The sequence below is a fragment of the Equus asinus genome, chromosome X (genome assembly GCF_041296235.1).
Source record: "Equus asinus isolate D_3611 breed Donkey chromosome X, EquAss-T2T_v2, whole genome shotgun sequence".
NCBI classification, from domain to species: Eukaryota; Metazoa; Chordata; class Mammalia; order Perissodactyla; family Equidae; genus Equus; species Equus asinus.
In genome coordinates, this window is record NC_091820.1 from 34,084,177 (window position 1) to 34,109,127 (window position 24,951).

Sequence of the window (24,951 nt, forward strand, 5' to 3'; positions counted from 1 at the left end):
ACCTGAGGATCATTCCATTGTGTGGATATGCCATCATTTGTAAGCTATTCACTGACTGATAAACGTTTTGGCTGTTTCCAGTTTTTGGCTTGGGTAAATAGTCAGGAATGGAATGATTGAAGCCTACAGTACATGTACATTTAACTTTTTAAGCAACTGCCAAACTGTTTTCCAAAGTAGGTTATACCATTTTACATTCCCAGCTGTGTGTGATACTTCCAGTCGTGTATATTAGTTCCATTCTCAAGAACACTTGGTATAGTCGGTCTTTTACTTTTAGCCATTCTAATAGGTGTGTAGTAGTATCTCAATGTAATTTTAATTTGCATTTCAACATGTTGAGCATATTTTCATGTGCACATTTCCTAGCCATATGTATTCTTATCTGTTCCAATCTCCTGCACATATTTTTGGGTTTGTCTTTTTATATTTTTTAAGATTAGCTATTTATTTTTATTTATTCTTGTTATTCAGAAAGCTTGCAGTAATGTCTCTTTGTCTAAGTCTTTACTCATTTGTGATGGATACTCATGGCTTTCATTTTCTAGGAGCATTCTTGCATTATTTCTATGATAAGGTTTTTTTCCTTTTTCTTTTCTCTTTTCTCTGTTCTCTGGAAATTTTCTTAACCTAATTCTAGACCACATTTATTAGGACTTTGTTTATTGTTTCTCTCTTTTTTCATTTTTATTCAACTTTCTGGAAGATTTACTCAACTTCATTTTTCAAGAATTCTATTGAATGTTTTTTTATTAGATATCTGATTTCCAAGAGATTTTTTAAAACCTACTTTTCTACTTTTTCTTAATTAATGTGTGCCTAAAATACAAACATACAGCTTACACAATTAAGGTCTCCTTGTTGGGTTCTGATACCAATGTTACAAAATATTAGAAAAATCATTCTTTCCCTTCCCAGTAGAATAGTTTACAGAGCACTGGAGTTGTATGTTGCCCATAGACTTACAAGCCCTGGCATCCTCCAGCCTTGACAATAATTTGTGTCTTTTGAAAAGAACAAAAAACTGGCCATGGAGAGTAGGAATTCTTTGGTTGTGTCCACTTAGGCTGGAGTGTTTTCACTGAGCTAAGCTCAACATGGGCCAAGCTGAAAGCCAGGGAAAAGTGGCTGATGTCTGCTGTTTTCCCCAAGTCACCCGATGACTGTCTGATTCAGAAATTCAGGCAAGGAGGCACTCAAAGGGAAGGCAGAAAAGGTGAGCAATGAGGAAAGGTGGAGAAATGTTTTTTATTATAGAGAAAGATATACTTTTGAGGTCTAGTCTGATTAGTCTCAAGTTTACCCATTAGAGGTGGTTGGAAATGTCTTTCTATTGATGAGACTTTGGACAACAGACCTTTGCCAGGAGCTGTGTGGCTGGGTCAGAAGTCACGCTGAAGATTGGTGTCAGTCCCCTCAGCTGAGGCACCTGGAAGAAGAAATACTAATCTAGGCTGCTGAGATCATCATCTCAGGTAAGGTAAATAATTGTGCAAATTGGTCTATGTTACAAGGAACTAAGGCCTCAGGTGTACCAAAGACTACCAGATGTGTCTGATGGGCATCATAAGGCTGAGAATCCTGTGATGAATTCCAAAAAGAGGCACTAGCCCCTCCAGATTGCTCTATTCCAGAAACCTCAGGTGATTCAGGGCCATGGGCACATGAAATTCCAGAACTGACAGGATGAATATTTGCAGCAGCTGTGGGTAAGGAATCTCCTCCTTCACAGAAACAGTCTGGTTTGGTGGTATTGGTAACAGCCATCTCTTAATTTTTCACTCCTGCTTTTTCCACTTCATACAATGGTTCTTGAACCAATCCTTTACTACTGGATCATCAAAGTTAAGGATTGAAACCTGTTCCTACAAGGTAATCCAATCTGGGTACATTGTCTTCCTGAACACATCTTCCAACACTCTCTGCTGTTCCAGAATAAAGATTGCATGGCTCCAAGTACACCTTGACTTTGTTGACATAAGATCTTTTGGCAGTGCAAGTTCAATCAGCTGGGTCACTCCTAAGTCATTCTATAGTGCCTCAGTTTACTCTATGCCTTCTTAATTTTAGTATCGAAGCATAATTCAAAAACAGAAAAATTCACTCTCTTTGGTTTACAGTTTTATGAGTTATGACAAATGCATACAGTATGTAACCACTACCACCATCAAGATACGAAATAGTTCCATCACCCCCCAAAATTGCCTCCTGCCCTTTTTTAGTCAACCCCCCTCCTGAGCTCCAGTCCCTGGAGATCACCAATCTGTTCTCCACTCCTACAGTTTTGCCTTTTGCAGAATGTCATATAAATGAAATCATCAAGTATATAACCTTTTGAGTCTGACTTTTTTACTTTGCATAATGCATTTGAGATTCATCAATGCTGTTGCATATATAAGTAGTTTGTTCCTTTTTGTTGCTGAGTGGTATTTCCCTGTATGGATATAATATAGTTTATCCATTCACAAGTTGAAAGACATTGAATTGTTTTCAGTGTTTTGCTGATTATGAATAAAGCCAACATAAATAACCACCTACAGGTTTTGTGTGAACATAAGGTTTCATTTCTCTAACTTCATAAGTAACTGCCAAACTGTTTTCCAAAACGGCTATGTCATTTTTGCATCCTCACCAGCAATGTGAGAGTTTCAGCTGCACTGTATCCTAGCCAGGAACTGATGTTGTCAGAGGTTTTTCTTCTTTTTTTTTTAAAAGCTTTTCTCTCTTTTTTTTTTTTTTTTTTGAGGAAGATTAGCCCTGAGATAACTACTGCCAGTCCTCCTCTTTTTGCTAAGGAAGCCTGGCCCTGAGCTAACATCTGTGCCCATCTTCCTCTACTTTATCTGTGGGACGCCTAACACAGCACGGCATGCCAAGCGGTGCCGTGTCCACACCCAGGATCTGAACCAGCGAACCCCGGGCCACCGAGAAACAGAACGTGTGCACTTAACCACTGCACCACTGGGCTGGCCCCAGAGGTATTTTTCTTCTCATTTTGGCTATTAGAATAAGTTTGTAGAGGCATCTCATTGTGGTTTTGATGTGCATTTCCCTCATGATTTGTAATATTCATATCTTTACAGGTGCTTATTTGCCAGCTATACATCTTCTTTGGTGAAGTATCTGTTCAAATCTTTGGCCCACTTTTCTTTCCAATCTTCCTCTATTTTTTGTACATGGGACACCACCACAGCATGACTAGTGAGTGGAGTAGGTCCACTCCCAGGACCCAAACCCACGAATCCGGGCCACCAAAGCAGAGCGTACAGAAATTTAACCACTCAGCCACAGGGCCAGGTCCTGGCCGACTTTTTATTTGGTTTGTTTATTTTCTTTTTATTGAGACTTGAGAGTTTTTTATATATTCTGGAAACAATTACTTTATCATATAGGTGTTTTGCAAAAATTTCCTCCCTGTATGTGACTTGTCTTTCTGTTCTTTTAACCATGTCTTTTGAAGAGCAAAACTTTTTAATCATGAAGTCAAATATATCAATTTTTCATGTATGAATTGTGTTTATAATGTCTTATCTAATAAATCTTTTCCTAATTTGTATTAGTTTCCCAGAGTTGCCATAACAATTTACCACAAACTTGGTGGCTTAAAACAACAGAAATTTATTCTCTACAGTTCCTGAGGCCAGAAGTCCCAAATCAAGGTGTCAGCAAAGTTAGTTCCTGTTGGAGGCTCTATGGTAGAATCTGTTCCATGCCTCTCTCCTAGCTTCTGGTGGCAATTCTTGATGTTGCTTAATTGTAGATGCATCACTTCAATCTTTGTCTCCATCTCCACATGGTGTGTTTCCCTCTGCTTGTGTTTCTTTGTGCCATCTCCTCTTCTTATAAGAGCACCACTCACTGGATTTAGAGTCCACATTAATCCAGCATGATCTCATCTTATTTTTCTTTTACTTTTAAAAATTATTTTATTGAGATCATATTGGTTTATAACATTGTGTAAATTTCAAGTGTACATTATTATATTTCAGTTTCTGTATAGACTCTATCGCGTTCATCACCAATAGTTACTTTTTATCTGTCACCATACATGTGTGCTCCTTTAACCCTCTCAACCTACTCCCATCTCCTTCCCCTCTGGTAACCACCAATCTGTTCTTTTTATATGTTTGTTTGCCTATTTTCTACACATGAGTGAAATCATACAGTACTTGTCATTCTCTGTAGGACTTATTTAACTTAATGTAAGACTCTCAAGGACCATCCATGTAGTCACAAATGGCATAATTTTGTGTTTTTTTATGGCTGAGTAGTATTCCATTGTAAATATATACACCACATCTTCTTTATCCGTTCATCCATTGACGGGCACTTGGGTTGATTCCACACAGTTTGACCTCATCTTAACACAACTAATTACATCTGCAAAGACCCTATTTCCAAATAAGTTCACGTTCTGAGGTTCCAGGTGAGCAAGAATTTTGGAGGGATGCTATTCAACTCACTACACTAACTAAAGGCCACAAATATTTTTATTCTAGAAGTTTTTTAAATTTTTTTGAGGTCATGTTAGCTTATAATATTGTGTAAATTTCAGGTGTATGTTAGTATATATCAGTTTTCGTATAGACTGCATCATGTTAACAACCAATAGTCTAGTTTTTATCCATCACCATGCGTATTTGTCCCCTAACTCCTTTTCCCCTCCTTCCACCCCCTTCCCTTCTAGTAATCACTAATCTGTTCTATTTATTTATATGTTTATTTATCTTCCGCACATTAGTAAAATCATAAAATACTTGCCTTTCTCTGTCTGACTTATTTCACTTAGCCTAATACCCTCAAGGTCCATCCATGTTGTCACAATGGCACAATTTTGTCTTTTTTATGGCTGAGTAGTATTCCATTGTATATATATATATACCACATATTCTTTATCCATTCATCAGTTTATGGGCACTTGTGTTGCCTTCACATCTGGGCTATTGTGAATAATGCTGCAACAAACAAAGGGGTGCAGAAACCATTTTGAATTATTGATTTCATGTTCTTTGCATAAATACCCAGTAGTGGGATAGCTGGGTCATATGGTATTCCTAGTTTTAATTTTTTGAGGAATCTCCATACTGTTTTCCACAGCGGCTGCACCAGTTTGCATTCCCACCAGCAGTGTATGAGGGTTCCCTTTTCTACACATCCTCTACAACACTTGTTATTTCTTGTCTTCTTAATTATAGCCATTCTGACAGGTGTGAGATGGTGTCTCATTGTAGTTTTCATTGGCATTTCCCTAATAATTAGTGATGTTGAACATCTTTTCACATGTCTATTGGTCACCTATATATCTTCGTTGGAAAAGTGTCTGTTCATATTCTCTGCCCATTTTTTGATAGGGTTCTTTTGTTGTTGTTGAGTTGTATGAGTTCTTTATATATTTTGGAAATTAACCCCTTGTTGGATATATGATTTGCAAATACTTTCTCCCAGTTACTGAATTGTCTTTTTGTTGTGTTCACAGTTTCCTTTACCTTGCAGAAGTTTTTTAGTCTGGTATAGTACCATTTGTTTATTTTTTCTTTTGTTTCTCTTGCTTGAGTAGACACGCCATCTGAAAAGATTCTGCTGAGACCAATGTCAAAGACCATACTGCCTATATTTCATTCTAGGAGTTTTATGGTTTCTGATCTTTCATTGAAGTCTTTAATCCATTTTGAGTTTATTTTTGTATACAGTACGAGATGGAGGTCTACTTTGTAACCGCCCCTAATGCAGGAAGGGTTAATAATCACTGGAAAAGGCTTGCCAACAAACTGTGACCTGGAGGTGAGAAGGCCGGTTAGCCAAAGACGGGTAAGATCTCCAGTGGGAGGCAACCTAAGCCAGGCATGGTTGCCCAGAGGCACAGATGGAGACATGATATCGGGAGCAGGAGGGGCCGTTGCCTAGGAGGCCTTGCATGCTCCGAGATAAAAATATACGAGCACAGCAATAACATGATAATATCAAAACAGAGGCTGAGGGAGGGCTCCTTGAGAAATCACTAAGAATTCTTGGCATCCGCTAATTACATTGTCCAGAACACCTGTGTATGTTTAACAGCTGTAAGCTATGTATATACTGAAACACCGATTATAATAAACTCAGAGTGGCCATCAGCCCTCTCTGCATCTATCCTAGTGTGTACATTGAATTGTGACACCGACATATGGTGACGCCGACATGATCCAAGATCGGCGGCATTACTGGTGAGTAACGGTATCAGGGAATTTCAACCACCTTTCAGCGGTCTGCCATGAGAACGATGGGCCAACAATTGACAACCCAGCAGAAATTATACTTTGAGACACTTCAGCAGCTGCTGAAAACAATTTCAGTTTCAGTTTCTCCCGCCGAGTTACAGAGGCTATTGCTGGCAATATCTACACATTGCCCCTGGTTCCCTGAGGATGGCACCTTGGACATTGAATTGTGGGACAGGGCTGGCAAGGTACTAAAGTCTCGCTTTGAGCAAGGCCTTTTAAAGGATGTACATATCTTAACGACTTGGGGAACAGTACGTACTGCGCTGTTCCCTTTGTCGGATCTATTGGATGAGGAAAAATCGGCCTCTTCAGCTGAGCGCCATTCAGGAAAAGCTGAGGAGGCGCCACCACTGCCTCCTCCGCCTTGCTTGCCACCAAGAGACTCTTTTAAAAAGGCCGTTAGTAAATCTCAGACAAATTTTGAACAAACGTCCTCAGACGATGATGATTTACCATTCCCCCCTCCTTTAGAGAGGCGTTTCGCCTTCAAGAACCCTCCTGTCTTGCCTACTGCACCTCCTTGTACTCCACCAGCCCCGTATGTTGATTCCAGGCAGTATAGTGTGGTTCATAATTGCCTTCGGGAAGGATTAAATCATGGATATCCTGATGTTTTTTCCTGTGCCTTCCCCGTAGTGGTCAATCATGGGCGAAGAGAACATGAATTCCTTCCTTTTTGGGTGTTTAAGGACCTGAAAAAGAGCATTAGAGAGAATGGAGTGCAGTCACCTTTCACTGTCGGGATGATAGAGGCACTGGGAGCCAGTTATCGTATGCTACCCTGTGATTGGCTTTTGCTCGCAAAGACTCTTTTGTCGCATGCTGAATATACTCTTTTCAAGTCTGAGTATAATAAGATATCTGTATCCCAATCTATGGATAATCTATCTTTAAACCCCCCTCTCCCAATCAGTGCCGACACGTTACAGGGGGTCGGCCATTATGCGACGCCTCAAGCACAGGCTGAGGCAAATGGAATGTTGCATAGACAATGTTCAGAGGTGGCATTAGCAGCCTGGAAGGCAATTCCCCCTTCAGGGGCAGACAGAGCCACCAATTCCTTTGTGAATGTCCGACAAGGGCCAAACGAGCCATACATAGAATTTATTGACCGTCTCCAGCAGGCAATTGAGAGGCAAATAGCTCATCCTGAAGCGGCTCAAATTATCCTGTTGAAAACAGCCTTTGAAAATGCTAATGCTGATTGCCAGTCTGCTATGTCTCACCTTAAAGGGCGAACTCATACTTTAGGGGATATGCTGCGAGCCTGTCAGGAAGTAGGAACTCATAGTCATGTGGCCAAAGTAATGGTGGCAGCGTTTTCGCAGCTGTCCAAAGGTGCTTTTGATAATGCCTGTTTTAAGTACGGAAGACCTGGACACCATGCAAAACAATGCATGTCCGGTCCAAAAGATATCCCTGGTAAAGGGGGGCCAGCCGGTAATATGAAGCCACCTTCTAAACCATATCCTCAGTGCCGAAGGGGATTCCATTGGGCGAATCAATGTCGCTCTAAAACTGATGTAGATGGTAATCTAATCAACAGTGACTTGGCGTCGGGAAACCCAAAATGGGGCACACTCCCCAGTGCCCCGAAAAACCAAGTTTGGGGAGCTCTCAATCAGCAGGCTGACTCTATGTGAATGATTTAGTGGTGGCCTTGTCAGGAAGTACCGGAGTGGATCTCATGGCCTCAGAGACAGTTGTCACAGATTGTGCTGATGAAATCTTTCTTGTTCCTACCAATGTATGGGGACCTTTACAATCAGGATATTTTGGGTTTTTAATGGGACACTCTAGTTCAGCTTTGAAGGGCTTAAACATCATTCCCAGGGTAATTGATGCTGACTATCAAGGTGAAATAAAAGTCATGATCCGTTCATCTAGTTATTATGTGATAGAAGCTTTTACGAGGATAGCTCAGTTGATATTAATACCTTACGTGTCCCATGCTCACGCTTCTGCTGCCAAGAGGGGGGCCAGTGGCTTTGGCCACACTGGCGACAGTGCTTTCTGGATACAGTCATTAACATTAAATCAGCCCATTCTTGCAGTATACATACAGGAGATTCCCTTTGAAGGGCTCCTGGATACTGGAGCCAATAAAACCATTATAGCCTCGTCCACTTGGCCTCCCCATTGGCCTAAAAAATAAACCTCTGCATCTGTACAAGGTGTAGGGGGGCTTATGACTCCTAAGGTAAGTGATCACGTACTCAAAGTCAGAGGACCCAAAAACAGAATTGCCTTAATAACACCCTACATTCTTCCAACTCCATACTCCCTATGGGGGCAAGATTTGCTTTCTCAATGGGAACTATCTCTAAAGGTTAAGCCTTTTTCCAAGGGGCCGCTGATGTTATTAACATTCCTCCCATACCTATTCAATGGAAAACTACCACGCCTGTATGGATAGATCAGTGGCCCCTTCCAAAAGGAAAATTACAGGCTTTAAAGATGCTAGTACAGTAACAACTAAAATTAGGCCATATTGAACCCTCAACTAGTCCCTGGAACACCCTAGTATTTGTGATAAAAAAGAAATCTGGAAAATGGAGATTACTCCAGGACTTGAGGGCAATTAATGCTGTCATGCAACCTATGGGGGCTTTACAGAAGGGATTGCCAAACCCTTCTTTAATACCTGAGAATTGGCAAATTGTTGTTATTGACATTAAAGACTGTTTCTTTTCTCTACCTTTGTGCACCGCTGATAGGGAAAAGTTCGCATTCACTGTCCCAGTTTATAACAATCAAGCGGTCCCCCAGAGATATCAGTGGATGGTCTTGCCTCAGGGCATGAAAAACAGTCCTACCATATGCCAACAATTAGTAGGAGATGTGTTATTAACTTTTCCAAGCAAATACCCTACTATACAACTTTACCATTATATGGATGATATTTTATTAGCAGCGCCAACTAAAAATTTATCATTAACAGCATACCAACAATTAATTGAACTGCTAAAAGGCAAAGGCCTGCTTGTGGCTCAAGATAAGGTACAGTTTACCTCCCCCTGGAAATTTCTAGGATTAATGTTTGATAGACACCTGGAAAAGCCATGCATTCCCTCTATTTCCATACCCAATACTTTAACATTAGTTACATTGCAACAGCTTTTAGGAAATATCAGTTGGATACGTCCTTTTCTTGGCATCCCGACACATTCTCTGAGTCACTTGCTTTCCTTGCTACATGGTGACTCTTCTCCCTCTTCTACGTGCACTCTTACCCCTGAGGCAAAACAAGAACTAAGCCTAGTAAACAAGGCTCTAACCTCCCAATTTTTAAATCGCTTTGATCCGGAAATTCCCTTATGCCTTTATGTAATAAACACACCTAAAAGTCCTACTGGTATCGTCTTTCAAAAAGCGGGCAAGGTTATAAAAAGCTTGGAGTGGATATACTTGCCCCACACACCAGCTAAGGTACTCTATACACATTTTGATGGAATAGTGGAGGTTACTCAAAGGGGACGTTTACGGTGTTTACAATTGCAAGGCGCTGACCCTCAGACCGCTTTTTTGCCTTGCACATCTTCTCAATTTGATCATGTTATGATGATCAGTTCACAAATACAAATGGCTTTGCAATCTTATATGGGTGAGATTTCTTTTAAATCCCTGTCCCATCCGCTCTTTCATTTTTGTACACAAACTCCGCTTACCTTTTCCTCGGTTATCTCTTCCCAACCTATTCCTGATGCCTTAACCGTGTTCACTGACGGCTCTGGAAAAACCGGAAAAGCTGGTATAGCTTGGTTTGCTAATAATGACTGGCAGACCAAAGTCTCTCACGGACATTCAACTACTCAAGTTGCAGAATTGGCAGCTATGTACCTAGCCCTGTGCACCTTTCCTTCTGTTCCTTTGAATATTCCTATGGATTCCGCTTATGTAGCCAATGCTGTCCCGCTTTCGCCCTCCATTTTAAACTTTCATCAAACCACACAAGATATTTTCACTCATTTTCTGAAAATCAAGCAATTATTGTCCCAGCATACTCACTCCTGCTTTATTGCACACATACATCCTCACACTCCTCTTCCTGGTCCTTTATCTCAAGGGAATGCTATTGTTGATTCTGTTGTAGCCAATGTTTCACTTGACTGTCCTGCGTTTACAGCAGCACGTTCGTTTCATGCCTTACATCATTGCAATGCTCCAGCCCTGCGCTCGCGCTTTCACTTAACAAAACGACAGGCTGCACAAATAATTGCTGGTTGCCCAGCCTGTCAACAATCTTCCCTAGCCACCTCTCCCTTCGCTGCTGATGGGGTTAACCCTTGTGGACTATACAGCAATGATCTTTGGCAAACGGACACAACAATATTTCCGCCTTTTGGATGTTTCAAGTATATTATCGCTTCTGTTGACACTTACTCTCAATTTCTTTTCGCATCGGCACATACAAAAAATACCTCTAAACAAGTCATTTATCATTGGCTTGCTATATTTGCTTTCGTGGGGTCTCCTACATGCATTAAAACTGGTAATGGTCCCGAGTTCTCAGCGCAGATTACCCGCCAATTTTGTGCAAATTGGAATATTATCCATAAAACTGGCATCCCCTATAATTCTACGGGACAAGCTATTACTGAGCGATGTCATAGAACGCTAAAGGCTGCTTTACAAAAAATGAAAGAGGCAATGAATATTATAAGAATGATCCGCAAGGTATTCTCAATCACGCCTTATTTACTTTAAATTTTTTGAATCTAGCGGAGGATGGCACATCAGCTGCAGAAAGATATATGAGTCAAACTCAGAACTATGTGGCCCAACAAAGGCCAGCATTACACACGTCTGTTTCGACACAAAATGTTGGCAAAGTGTGGATTAAACGTCCTTATACGGATATCTGGGAGGGCCCTTTTATGGTTAAATGTGGGAAGAGAGGAGCGAGCTCTTTGTGTTTTGACAGATAAAGACATTGAGTGGATTCCATTAAAATGTGCACGGCCTGCTCTAGAATTACTGAAAAATGGACAAACGGATAAGTAAATCAGTTTTTTTCTTTTTCCTCTTTTCTTCTCTAATGCATGTTGAGGTGATTTCAGAGCATGAAAATCTCACATATTGGGTCTTTATTCCTAATCCTCCTCTCTTTACTCCGGTTACTTGGTGGCATGCCGATCCCTCTTTGTCCTCTAACGATTCTGATTGGACAGGAGGAACCTGGGTACCCCCCCAACAACATACAGGCCTGCACCAAAAGGGAGAAGAACCTCTGGTGATGTATGCTAACGATTTACCTTTTTGTATGGTTTATCAAAACAAAAGCACAACGTGTGTCACCTTTCAGGAACAAATGTATTTGTATTACCAACCTAAGAAAGGACAACAGGCAGCCAATCTGACATACATTACTGCTATATCAACATCTTATGAAGACAAAAGTAATGTCACACAAGTTCCTTCCGTCCCAATTTGCCATCCAAAAACTGATTGGTGTTACAAACATTACTCAGTACAGTGGTCCCCTTGCCGTACAGCATATCCAAGGTGGGGCAACATCTTTGGGGCCAACGTGCTGGATTAGGGACCTCACGGACATCTTTTGAGTGACAATCATACTTGGGCCTTCAACAGATCAAGTCCTAAACCTATAACATGGAGCAAACATGGCCTATCTGGACCCCTTTTACAACTATCTTACAATGAGACAGTGTGCAGCCCCCTCACAAAGGAATATGGAGGGTTGGGTTGCCTTTTATATCATGACTATTGTCCCATGGTAAATATGAGAATGCAACTGGCGATTATTCATTGACTCTGATTCGAAAAGTTTCTGATACCGTTATGATCTGTACCACCCATCCTTATGTGTTATTATGGGGAAAAAATGTCCCTACTATCGAAGAATCTTCTAGTATGTATGTGGTTAATATTTCTCCCCCATATTGGTATTCTGATTGTTTAACACATTATAATGTAACCTCATTGAATGTGACCTATGTAATGGTGTTAAAAAGAAGAGCACATATTTGGTTACCTGTTTCTCTAAAGCGGACATGGTCCGAAGAGCATGCTCTACATATCCTCCTTGAGTCCATGAGAAAATTACGCCCTAAGCGGTTTTTGGCTACACTAATTGCATTCATTGTGTCCACAGTGATTATCATTCCATCGGCAGCTACAGCTACTACTGCCTTGGTTAACAGTGTTCAAACAGACCATACGATGGAGTCCGTCTTGGTAAATGTCACTCAAGAATTGCAGACACAGGTGGATATTGATAAAGGGCTAATGTCATGATTGCAGGCATTAGAGGCAGCAGTAGAGTGGCTGGGAGAGCAGCAAAATGTATTAAATATGCGTATGAAACTAAAATGTGACTGGCAATTTACCACGCAATGCGTTACCCCCCTACTGTATAACAGCTTGCTGACATCTTGGTAAGAAATAAAAAAACATTTACAGGGGGCATTTAATACCTCCCTGGCCAATGACATCACTGGGCTACAAGCTCGGTTAGAGAGGCAGTTACAAGAAGTACATAAGGTGTTCTCTCAACAAATATTTCAAGACATTGAAAATGGGTTACACTGGCTAGAGCCCTCCAATTGGTTCTCGGGCCTCAATTTATGCATATTTGTTGATGCTGGTGTGATTTTGATATTATCCATGTTAATAGGTTATGTTTTACATCTGCTGTGCTCCCTGAAAAAACAACAAAGGCAACAAGAGCAGGCATTGGTTATGATGGGCCTTCTAGCCTCAGCACAACATGACGCCTTCCTTACTTTAAAAAACGAAAAAGTGGGAAATGTAACCGCCACTGATGCAGGAAGGGTTAATGATCACTGGAAAAGGCTTACCAACAAACTGTGACCTGGAGGTGAGAAGGCCGGTTAGCCAAAGATGGGTAAGATTTCCAGTGGGAGGCAACCTAAGCCAGGCATGGTCGCCCAGGGGCACAGATGGAGACACGATATCGGGAGCAGGAGGGGCCATTGCCTAGGAGGCCTTGCATGCTCCGAGATAAAAATATACAAGCACAGCAATAACATGATAATATCAAAACAGAGGCCGAGGGAGGGCTCCTTGAGAAATCACTAAGAATTCTTGGCATCTGCTAATTACATTGTCCAGAACACCTGTGTATGTTTAACAGCTGTAAGCTATGTATATATTGAAACACTGATTATAATAAACTCAGAGTGGCCATCAGCCCTCTCTGCATCTATCCTAGTGTGTACATTGATTGCGACACCAACATACTTTCATTCTTTTGCATGGGGCTGTCCAGTTTTCCGAACCCCATTTATTGAAGAGACTTTCCTTTCTCCAGTGTATGTTCTTGGCTCCTTTGTCAAAGATTAGCTGTCCATAGACATGTGGTTTTATTTCTGGGCTCTCAATTCTGTTCCGTTGATCTCTGTGTCTGTTTTTCTGCCAGTACCATGCTGTTTGGATCACTATAGCTTTTGTGTATTTTTTCATTTTCTTTTTTCTTTTCTTTTTATTGCAGTAACATTGGTTTATAACATTATATAAATGTAAGGTGTATATCATTATATATTTCCATTTCTGTGTAAATTACATCATGTTCACCACCCAATGACTAATTAAAATCCATCACAACACACATGGGCCATACACCTCTTTCCCCTCTTTCCTCCCTGCTTCCCCTCTGGTAACCACCAATCCAATCTCTGTTTCTATGTGTTTGTTAGTCGTTGTTTTTATCTTCTACTTATGAGTGAGATCATATGGTATTTCACTTTCTTCCTCTGATTTATTTCACTTAGCATAATACTCTCAAGGTCCATTCATATTGTCACAAAGGGCTGGATTTCATCATTTCTCATGGCTGAGTAGTATTCCATTATGTATATATAGCACATCTTCTTTATCCATTTGTCCCTTGATGGGCACCTAGGTTGCTTCCAAGTCTTGGCTATTGTGAATAATGCTGTGATGAACATTGGGGTGCATGTATCTTTATGCACTCATGTTTCCAAGTTCTTTGGATAAACCCCCAGCAGTGGAATAGCTGGATCATACGGTAGATATATTCTTAGTTTTTTGAGGAATCTCCATACTGTTTTCCCTTGTGGCTGCACAAGTTTTCACTCCCACCAGCCGTGTACGAGGGCTCCTTTCTCTCCATATCCTCTCCAACACTTGTTTCCTGTCTTGTTAATTATAGCCATTCTGACAGGAGTGAGGTGATATCTCATAGTTCTGATTTGCATTTCCCTGATAGCTAATGTTGTTGAACATCTTTTCATGTGTCTGTTGGCCATCTGTATATCTTCTTTGGAGACATGTCTGTTCAGATCTTTTGCCCATTTTTTAATTGGGTTGTTAGTTTTTTCGTTGTTGAGATGTATGTGTTCTTTGTATATTTGGGATATTAATCCATTATCAGATATGTGGTTTGCAAATATCTTCTCCCAGTTGTTAGCTTGTCTTTTCGTCTTGTTGATGGTTTCCTTTGCCATGCAGAAGCTTTTTAGTTTGATGTAGTCCCATTTGTTTATTTTTTCTATTGTTTCCATTGCAGGGTCAGACACAGTACTAGAAAATATGCTGCTAAGACCAATGTTGAAGAGTGTACTGCTTATGTTTTCTTCTAGAAGTTTAATGGTTTCAGGTCTTACATTCAAGTCTTTAATCCATTTTTGGATTCAAGCTTTGTTCTTTTTCCTCAGCATTCCTTTGGCTATTTGGGGTCTTTTGTTGTTGCATATAAATTTTAGGATTCTTTGTTCTATTTCTGTGAAAAAATGTTGTTGGAACTTTGATAGAGATTGCATTGAATCTGTAGATTGCTTTAGGAAGTATGGACATATTAACTATGTTAATTCTTCCAATCCAAGAGCATGGAATATCTTTCCATTTCTTTGTGTTTTCTTCAATTTCTTTCAACAATGTTTTATAGTTTTCAGTGTACACATCTTTCACCTCTTTGGTCATGTTTCTTCCTAAATAATTTATTCTTTTTGCTGCCATTGTAAATGGGATTGTATTCTTCATTTCTCTTTCTGCTACTTCATTGTTAGTATATAGAAATGCAATTTATTTTTGTATGTTGATTTTGTATCCTGCAACTTTACTGTATTCATTTATTATTTCTAAAAGTTTTTTGCTGGATTCTTTAGTGTTTTCTATATATAAAACCATGCCATCTGCAAATAGTGAATTTCATGTCTTCATTTCCAATTTGGATCCCTTTTATTCCTTTTCTTGCCTGATTGCTCTGGCTAAGACTTCTAACACTGTGTTAAATAAAAGTGGTGAAAGTGGGCATCCTTGTCTGGTTCCTCCTCTCAAAGGGATAGCTTTCAGTTTTTCTCCACTGAGAATGACATTAGCTGTGGGTTTGTCATATATGGCCTTTCTTATGTTGAGGTACTTTCCTTCTATACCCATTTTATTCAGAGTTTTAATCATAAACTGTTGCTTTATCTCGTCAAATGCTTTCTCTGCATCTATTGAGACAATCATGTGATTTTATTCTTAATTTTGTTGATGTGGTGTATCACATTGTTTGATTTGTGGATGTAGAACCCTCCCTGTATCCCTGGAATGAATCCCACTAGATTACGGTGTATGATCTTTCTAATGTATTGTTGTATTCGATTTGCTAGTATTTTGTTGAGGATTTTTGCATCAATGTTCATCAGTGTTATTGGCTTGTAATTTTCTCTTTTTGTGATGTCCTTGTTTGACTTTGGTATCAGGATAAGGTCAGCTTCATAGAATGAGTTAGGAAGCCTCCCCTCCCCTTCAATGTTTTGGAAGAGTTTGAGAAGGATAGATATTAAGACTTCTTTGAATGTTTGGTAGAATTCACCAGGGAAGCCATCTGATCCTGGACTTTTATTTTAGGGGTAGTATTTGGTTACTGTTTTGATATCCCTACTGGTGATTGGTCTATTCAAATTCTCTACTTCTTGACTCAGTTTTGGAAGGTTGTATGATTCTAAGAATTTATCCATTTCTTCTAAATTATCCCATTTGTTGGCATATAGCTTTTCCTAGTATTCTCTTACAATTTTTTGTATTTCTGAGGTGTCATAATTTCTCCTCTTTTATTTCTGATTTTATGTATTTGAGCCTTCTCTATTTTATTCTTGATGAGTGTAGCTAAAGGTTTGTCAGTTTTGTTTATCTTTTGAAAGAACCAGCTCTTGGTTTCATTAATTTTTTCTATTTTTTTTTTTTAGTCTCTATATCATTTATTTCTGCTCTGATTTTTATTATTTCCTTCCTTCTATTGGTTTGGGGCTTTGTTTGTTCTTCTTTTTCCAGTTCCTTTAGGGCACTGTTAGATTGTTTATTTGGGATTTTTCTTGTTTGTTGCAGTAGGCCCAAATTGCTATAAACTTCCCTCTTAGAACCACTTTAGCTGTATCCCATAGATTTTGGCATGTTGTATTTTCATTTTCGTTTTTCCTCAGGTAATTTTTGATTTCTCCTTCGATTTCTTCCTTGACCCAATTGTTGTTCAGTAGCATTTTGTTTATCTCCACATTTTTGTAGCTTTTCTTATTTTCTTCCCGTAGTTGATTTCTAATTCCATCCCATTGTGGTCAGAAAAGATGCTTGGTATGATTTCAATCTGCTTAAATTTACTGAGGCTTGCTTTTTTTCCAAACACATGGTCTATCTTTGAGAATGTTCCATGTGCACTTAAGAATAATGTGTATTCTGCTATTTTTGAATGGAATGTTCCATATGCATTAAGTCCATCTGATCTAATGTTTCATTTAAGGCCATTGTTTCCTTATTGATTTTCTGTCTGGATGATCTATCCATTGACATAAGTGGGGTGTTAAGCTCCTCTACTATTATTGCGTTGCTGTTAATTTCTCCCTTTTGATTTGTTAATAGTTGCCTTATATACTTTGGTGCTTCTGTGTTAGGTGTTTATATATTAACATTTTATGTCTTCTTGTTGGAATGTCCTTATATCATTATATAATGCCCATCTTTGTCTCTCATTTTCTTTTTTGTCTTGTAGGGTTTTTTGTCTGATATAAGAATGACTACACCCACTTTCTTTTGGTTGCTATTTGCTTGGAGTATCATCTTCCATCCCTTCACTCTTAGCATGTTTGTCTTTAGATCTGAGATGTGTTTCCTGGAGGCAGCATATTGTTGGGTGTTGTTTTTTCATCCAGCCAGCCAATCTGTGTCTTTTTAATTTGGGAACTCAATGCATTTGCATGTGGAGTGATTATTCATATATGAGCGCTTAATACTACCATTTTATCTTTTGTTTTCTGGATGCTCTATATTTCCATTGTTTCTTTTTCTTTGTGCTTCTGTCTGCCATTTCAGTTTGGTGGTTTCCTGTGATGTTTTTCTCAGTTTTCTCTTTATTTATGACTTGTGACTCTGCTCTGATTTTCTGCTTAGTGATTACCATGAGGTTTGTATAAAAGATCTCTTAGATGAGATAGTTCTTTTTCTGATAGCCTCTTTTCTCCATTAGCCTATGTAGATTCCACCCCTTTCCTCTTCCCCTTCTATGTTTTTGTTGTCACAAATTGTTCTTTTTTGTGTTGTGAGTTTGTGACAAAATTTAAGTGGTTATATTTATTTTTGATGCTTCCCTTCCCTTTACCTTTATGTTATAGTTGTTTACTAAGCTATTCTGATATAGAGTTGCAATTTTCTAGTTCTGTCTGTCTACTTATCACCTTGCTCAAAGCTGTGTAAACCTTTGCCTTTTTGTTTCAGGTAGGAGAGCTTCTTTCAACATCTCTTGTAAGGCAGGTCTAGTGGCAATGAACTTCCTCAGCTTTTCTTTGTCTTTTAAAGCCTTCATTTCTCCTTCATGACCTAAGGATAATTTCTCTGAATAGAGTATTCTTGGCTTATAGTTATTGTCCTTCTGTATTTTGAATATATCATTTCACTCTCTCCTAGTGTGGGGGGTTTCTGCTGAGAAATCCGCTGAAAGTCTGATGGGGGTTCCTTTGTAGGTTATTTTCTTCTGTCTTAATGACCTTAATATTTTTTCTTTGTCATTGACTTTTGACATTTTTAATATTATATACCTTGGAGAAGATCTTTTTTGCACTGAGGTAATTAGGAGTTCTATTTCCTTTCTTGTACTTACATGTCCAGTTCTCTCCCCAAATTTGGGAAGTTTTCCACTATTATTTCTTTAAATAAGCTCTCTGCTCCTTTCTCCCTCTCTTCTCCTTCTGGGATATCTATAATCCTTTTGTTACTTTTCCTAATTGAGTCGGATATTTCTCAAAGAATTTCTTCATTTTTTTAAAATCTTGGTTGTCTTTTGTCCTCCATCTGAACCATTTTTAGATTTCTATCTTTGAGCTCACTAATTCTATCCTCCATATGGTCTGCTCTATTTTTTAATGCTTTCTGTGTTATTTTTCATCTCATTAATTATGTTCTCCATCTCCAGAATGTCTAGTTTTTTCTAGCATTTCAATCTCTTTGGTGAAGTACTTTTTTGTTCATTAATTTTACTCCTGAGCTCATTGGACTATCTTTCTGAGTTTTCCTGTAACTTGTTGAGTTTCTCTATGAAAGCTATTTTGAATTCTCTGTCAGTTAGATTATAATCTTCTGTGATTTCAAGCTCGTTTCCAGAGTTGTCATTCTCTTTCTGCTCTGTTGTTTTCCTGCAGTTCTCCATGGTGTTTGATGAATTAATCCTCTGCTGGTGCATTTGTGGTAGTAAGCACCATTTCTTATTTGGATATGGCTTTTGTTACTTTGTTCTGAGCCACTTCTGATTGTATTTGAGAGCCTGCACTTTCCACTTCCCACTGCCTCTGCTATAAGCATTGTCAATGCCCTCCTTGTGACACCCTGTGCCTCTGAGGTTGCTGGTGCCTTGCTGCTTATGATGTCACTGCAGTCTCTGGTGTTGCCCTTGGGGTCACCAGGCTGTGAGCACTTCTGCTGCATCTGGGGTCGCTTGGGTCTCCTTATCCTTCGCTAGCTCTCCACAGGCTCTCCATGGACTTGGATGCTGCTGCCCCATGCACCACCTGCACTGCTGTTCCTGAGTTGTCTGGAGGTGCTGTTTGCACCACTATCAGGGGTGCTGGGTTTGCAGTTGTCACTGTTGTTGCCAGGGGCTTGGGACCCAGGGACTTGTATGCAGCCCTCACTGCTAGTGGAGCTGGCATTGGGGGTGCCACTACTCAGTGCTGGGTCACCATTTCTGCTCTGGTTCCTGAAGCCTTTGGTTGCAGGTTCCACCTGGGTGGGGGCGTGGGGACCATGGGCTGTTTTATCTGCTTCCACCACATCTGCTCATAATTGCATGAGCCAGGGGTCCTGCTGACCCCACTCCACTGGCCATATTGTGGACTGGGGCACCTGCCACCTCTGCTCACAGTCACGCAAGCTACTGTGTTAGGATCTGTGCCACGGATTGCAACTGCCATCAGAGGGAGAGAGAGATGTTCCCCTGGCTCCACTGCCTCCCGGGGGTCCAGTCCACCAACCTTCAGATGTATAGATGCATGGGTCTCTTATGAATCCTGTTGTGCTGTGTGGGGAATCCTCTGTTGGCAAATGGCTATCCAGTTGCTTGTAACATGGTGGGGAGAGACAAAGGGAACAACTCACTCTGTCGTGATGCTGATGTCACTCCCTAGAAGTCTTATTACTTTTAGCGTTGTATTTAATTCCATGATGCATATTGGGTTAATTTTTGTATGTGGTGTGAGTTATGGGTAAAAGTTCATTTTTTGATCTTATGGAATCCAATTACCTCAAAACTATTTGTTGAAAAAATTGCCTTTCTCCCTTGAATTGCCTTTGTATCTTTGTTGAAAATCACTTGATTATACATGCATGAGTCTACTGCTAGACTCTATTTGTTGATTTTTTGTCAATACAATGCTATCTTGATTACTGTGGTTTTATAGTAAGTCTTGAAATCAGATAGAGTGAGTTCTTTAACATTGTTCTTCTTCAGAATTGTTTTGTATATTCTAGTTCATTTGCCTTTCTATATAAGTTTGAAAATCAGCTTTATTGAAGTAGGTCAAAGAGAGAAGAGTCTTAGGATAAGTTAAGGCAATATGTTTTGAAGGACAAAATGTAGTTCCAATCTGCAGAAGGACATGTGGGAAGGGATTGGATTTCCACCCCCGCCCCCCCTCAGCTTGGGGGACTGCTCCAACAGAGAGGTAGCAGGTGATGGTTCAGGAGAGAAGAATGATTATTTCAGGTGCAAAGTTCTTGAGAAAGTAGAAGGCATGGGATCCTGAGCAGAGGTGAGGGGCTGGTTGCAGTCAGGAGCATATATGCAGAGGGCAGCAGAGAATGCCAGGGTAGAAACAGGTAGTTCGGGTTTGGGAAGCTCTGAGAAGTCCCAGCTGATTTCTTCTGTCTTCTCAATGAATTATTAGTGAGGGTCGTTAGAATGGAGGAGTGTTGCTAGTGATTGTGAAGGAGTATTGTAGTAGTGTATGTAGGATGAAAGTAAAAGTTTGGAGCAATTCTGTCATGGTCATGAATTTCAGATTAAATAATTCAGTGAGGTTGTAACATTTTCTCATCATTTCTTGGTTGCTCAGATACAGGTATTATTATATTCATTACATTATTATTTGTACTAGGAGCAATAGCATATAAAATAGGTATCATAATACTTGCCTCCTCAAAGGCACTAAAACTATGTATATTAGTTTGCTCAGGCTGCCATAACAAAGTACCACAGACTGGGGTGGCTTAAACAATATAAATTTATTTTCTCACAATTCTGTAGGCTAAAACTCTGAGATCAAGGTGTCAGCAGGGTTGGTTTCATCTAAGGCCTCTCCTTGGCTTATAGATGGCTGTGAGCTTGTGCCTTCACATGGTCTTCCCTCTGTACGTGTCTGTTTGTAAATCCCTGTTTTTATAAGGAATCCAGTCGTATTGGATTAAGGCCCACCCCAATGACCTCAATTTCACTTACTGATCTCTTTAAAGACCTTATCTCCAAATACAGTCACATTCTGAGGTACCAGGGGTTAGGATGTCAACATATGAATTTTGAGATTTTGATGGGACACAGCCAAGCCCATAACAGTATCATTATTAGTTTTATTTTAATACTATCTTTATTCCTATTACTAATATAATTAATTTCATTCTCGCAACAACCCTGTGAGATAGGAGTTAGACACTTAAACTCAGGAATTATAGCGCTTGCCAAACCTTCCCAGGAAAGGAAGTACTACTTAAACAGATGAAACTCGTGTATTTTTGAGTGTAGTCTAGCTTACATAGAGAGTCAACCTGTTTGTAATCACTAATTCACTTGTTATCATTAAACTATAAATGTTCAGCATCAGTAAAGAAAATAATAATGAAGGATGATGGAGTCTTATGAATCTACAGATATACTGGAAATCACACTGGATTTGGAGTCCAGTGAGATACACCTGGTCAGGCAACTACAACAAGCCACTGCCAAAGGTCTCTGCCCCCTGCAGTACTGAGGCAGGTGAATAACAAGGGAGTCTTGAGGCCACTGCAATTATTCACACATTTACACCTGCACAAACCCATGCACCTGCGGCCACTCTGGGAGAAATAAAAATATCTTCCACTTCCCAAACCTTACAGAAAGGAGTATCATTAGCAACACCTAAGAATTTGTGGAGCACCACCACCTGCAAGGGACCCTGAGACATTCAGCTATCAAGAGTCTAACACTAGCAGTGCAAGGGAGAGCAGAAAAGCAGAAGGGAATGACTGTTGTTTGAATGGTTGTGGAGGTTCTATCTGTCAGGAATTGATCTAGTATGTTTTTTGTGATATGAGTTTCCTGGACACTGAGGTTCATGTGTATTTGTTGTTCTATGGCTTCCCCTGAATCAGTATATTGCATGGTAGATTTTTAAGACACATAGCTTCAAGTTTTCTAACTTTGGGGATAAACTGATTCTAAAATTTATACACAAATGCAATGGACCACAAATAGCCAAGACAGTCATGAAGAAGAACACTGCTAAAGAATTTACATTCCCAGAAATCAACACATTATAAAACACTAGTAATTAAGACAATGACGTATTGACACTAGGATAGTAAAATAGGCCAATGAAACAGAACAGGTGCTAGAGAAATAGACCCAATCATATAAGACCACCTGATTTACTACAAAGGAGCCACTGTTATTCAAGGAAGAAGAGATGGTTCTTGATCAATTAGATATCCACATGGAAAAATTAAAACTTGGGCCCTTGTCACATCAGCCACAAAAGTCAATTCCAGATGGATTTTTGATCAAAATTTGTCAAAATACAAAAGATAAAACAATTAATTTTCTATAAGTAGCATAGGAAGATATTCTTATGACTTCAGAGTGGGCACAGATTTCTTAAACCGGACACAATAAACACTAAGACAAAAGAAAAGATTGATAATATGGAATTCATTAAAATTAAGATCCTCTCTTCATCCAAGGCACAACTGAGACGGTTAAAAGACTAACTACTGGGGTCTGGTCCGGTGGCTCAGTGGTTAAGTGTGCAAGTTCAGCTTCAGCGGCCCGGGGTTCGCCGGTTCGGATCCCAGGTGCAGATAAGGCGCCGCTTGGCAAGCCATGCTGTGGCAGGCGTTCCACATATAAAGTAGAGGAAGATGGGCACAGATGTTAGCTGAGGGCCAGTCTTCCTCAGCAAAAAGAGGAGGATTGGCAGCAGATGTTAGCTCAGGGCTAATATTCCCCACAAAAACAAAAAGACTATAGGAGAAGATATTTCCAATACATATCTCCAAAAAAGGACTCGCGTGTAGAATATCTAAGAAACTTCCACAAATGACTAAGAGAAAAGCAGACAACCCAATGAGAATAGGCAAAAGGCTTGGAAAGCCATTTCACAAAAGAAGAATAACCAAGTGGAAAATAAATATTATGAATTAGTGCTCAACATCTGTAGTCATCAGGGAAACATAAACTAAAACCACAGCGAGATTTCACTACACGCCTACTGTAATGGATAAAATGAGAGAGAGGGGAAAAAAATCTTAACGTCAACTACGATCTGAAGCAACTACAACTCGAGAGAGCATTACCACACTGCTTTTGGAACATAGTTTGTTTCAACCACTGCTGCAAACTGTTGGTAGTAACACTTAAAGCTGAGTACTTAAAGCTGCATCCTCTGTAACAGAGCAATGCCACTCCTCAGCATACACCAAATAGATATGTGTCTATATGTTCACCCAAGGGACAAGTACAGGAATATTAGTAGCAGTATTATTCCATTAACATCAAAATTTGGAAATAATCCAAATGTCCATCAACATTAGAGTGAATAATAAAAGTGTTGAGTATTCAAACATTAGATTATTAAACAGAAATGAGAAATATTAAACTACTGCTATCCACAACAATATGGATGAATTTCACAACCATAATATTGAATGAAATAAGACAGACATAAAAAGGATACATACAGTGCTGTTCCATTCACATAGCATTCAAAAACTGGCAAAAGACTATTCTTTTCTGTTTGGTTAACAATTGGGAAAGGATTGTGATGTGTTACCAGGTAGAGCACATTGGATATGTAGGGTCTGAAATCTTTCTGAATGATACTATAATGGTGGATGCATGAATTTATGCATTTTTCAAAATCCATAGAACCCTAATGTAAACTATGGACTTTAGTCAATAATAATGTATCAATATTGGTTCATTAATTGTAACAAGGGTACCACACTAATGCAAGATGTTAATAATAGGGGAAATTGTTTGGGAGGCTTCTGGGAACTATCTGTGTTTCCTACACAAATTTTCTGTAAACCTAAACTTCCTCTGAAAAATACAGTCTATTCAGTTTTCAGAAGTCAGAATAGTGGTAAATTTTGCTGCGTTAATGATAGGGAAAGGATTATGATGGAGGTTTCTGGGGTGCTGGTAATGTTCTATATCATGGTGTAAATATTAGTTCTGTGCATGGTTAACTTCACAAAATTCATTGAGTTGTACTCTTAAAATATGGGCACTTATATCTGTATATGTGAAGTGAAAAACACATTCCAAGAAAAAATGTCCCAGAAAACTAAACTGAAAGTCAGAAGCTAAAGGCCTTGTTAGATCTCTCTTTCTCTCCCTCTCTCTCTCTCTCTTTCTCTCTCTCCCTCTCTCTCTCTCCCTGTTTCTAACTCCCTATCTGTCCCTCTCCCTCTCCCTCAGTTTGGGAAATCTCTAAACACAACTGCTGTTTGCTAAAATTGATCCTGAGATAAATAACCCCAAATAAGTTGAAAAAAAAAAGCCTTTTTTCTTCCAAACTTGACTCCTTGGAATACGATATCCGTCTCTGAGCTCATGGTTTTAATGACTCTACCATATTGCTTGCTAAGGATGCATCTCTCCAAAACAGGTTCATTGTATGGACAGTACTTGAGGCTTTTACTGTGGAACAGGACATATGGGTACTTTCCTGACCCTAGAATTTGAGGACAAAATATTCACTTGTGTGTGCTTTTTCATCTTTATCTCAGGAACTTGTGAACTTTCAGGACCTCCTTCTTGACCATGGAAGGCCTGTCCCTTACCGTTGCTTACCAGGTAAACCATTTTGTCTTCCAGACTGGCCACGTCTCTGGAGAAGGGAAGGCTATCCTACCACCCTCTATCACTCTGGGGAAGGGTGCAAGGTACAATTAAATGAATCAGTGACCATATTATATGGAGCTCCCACTGTGTGGAAGGCACTGCCCTTTGTGCTTCAAAATCCTG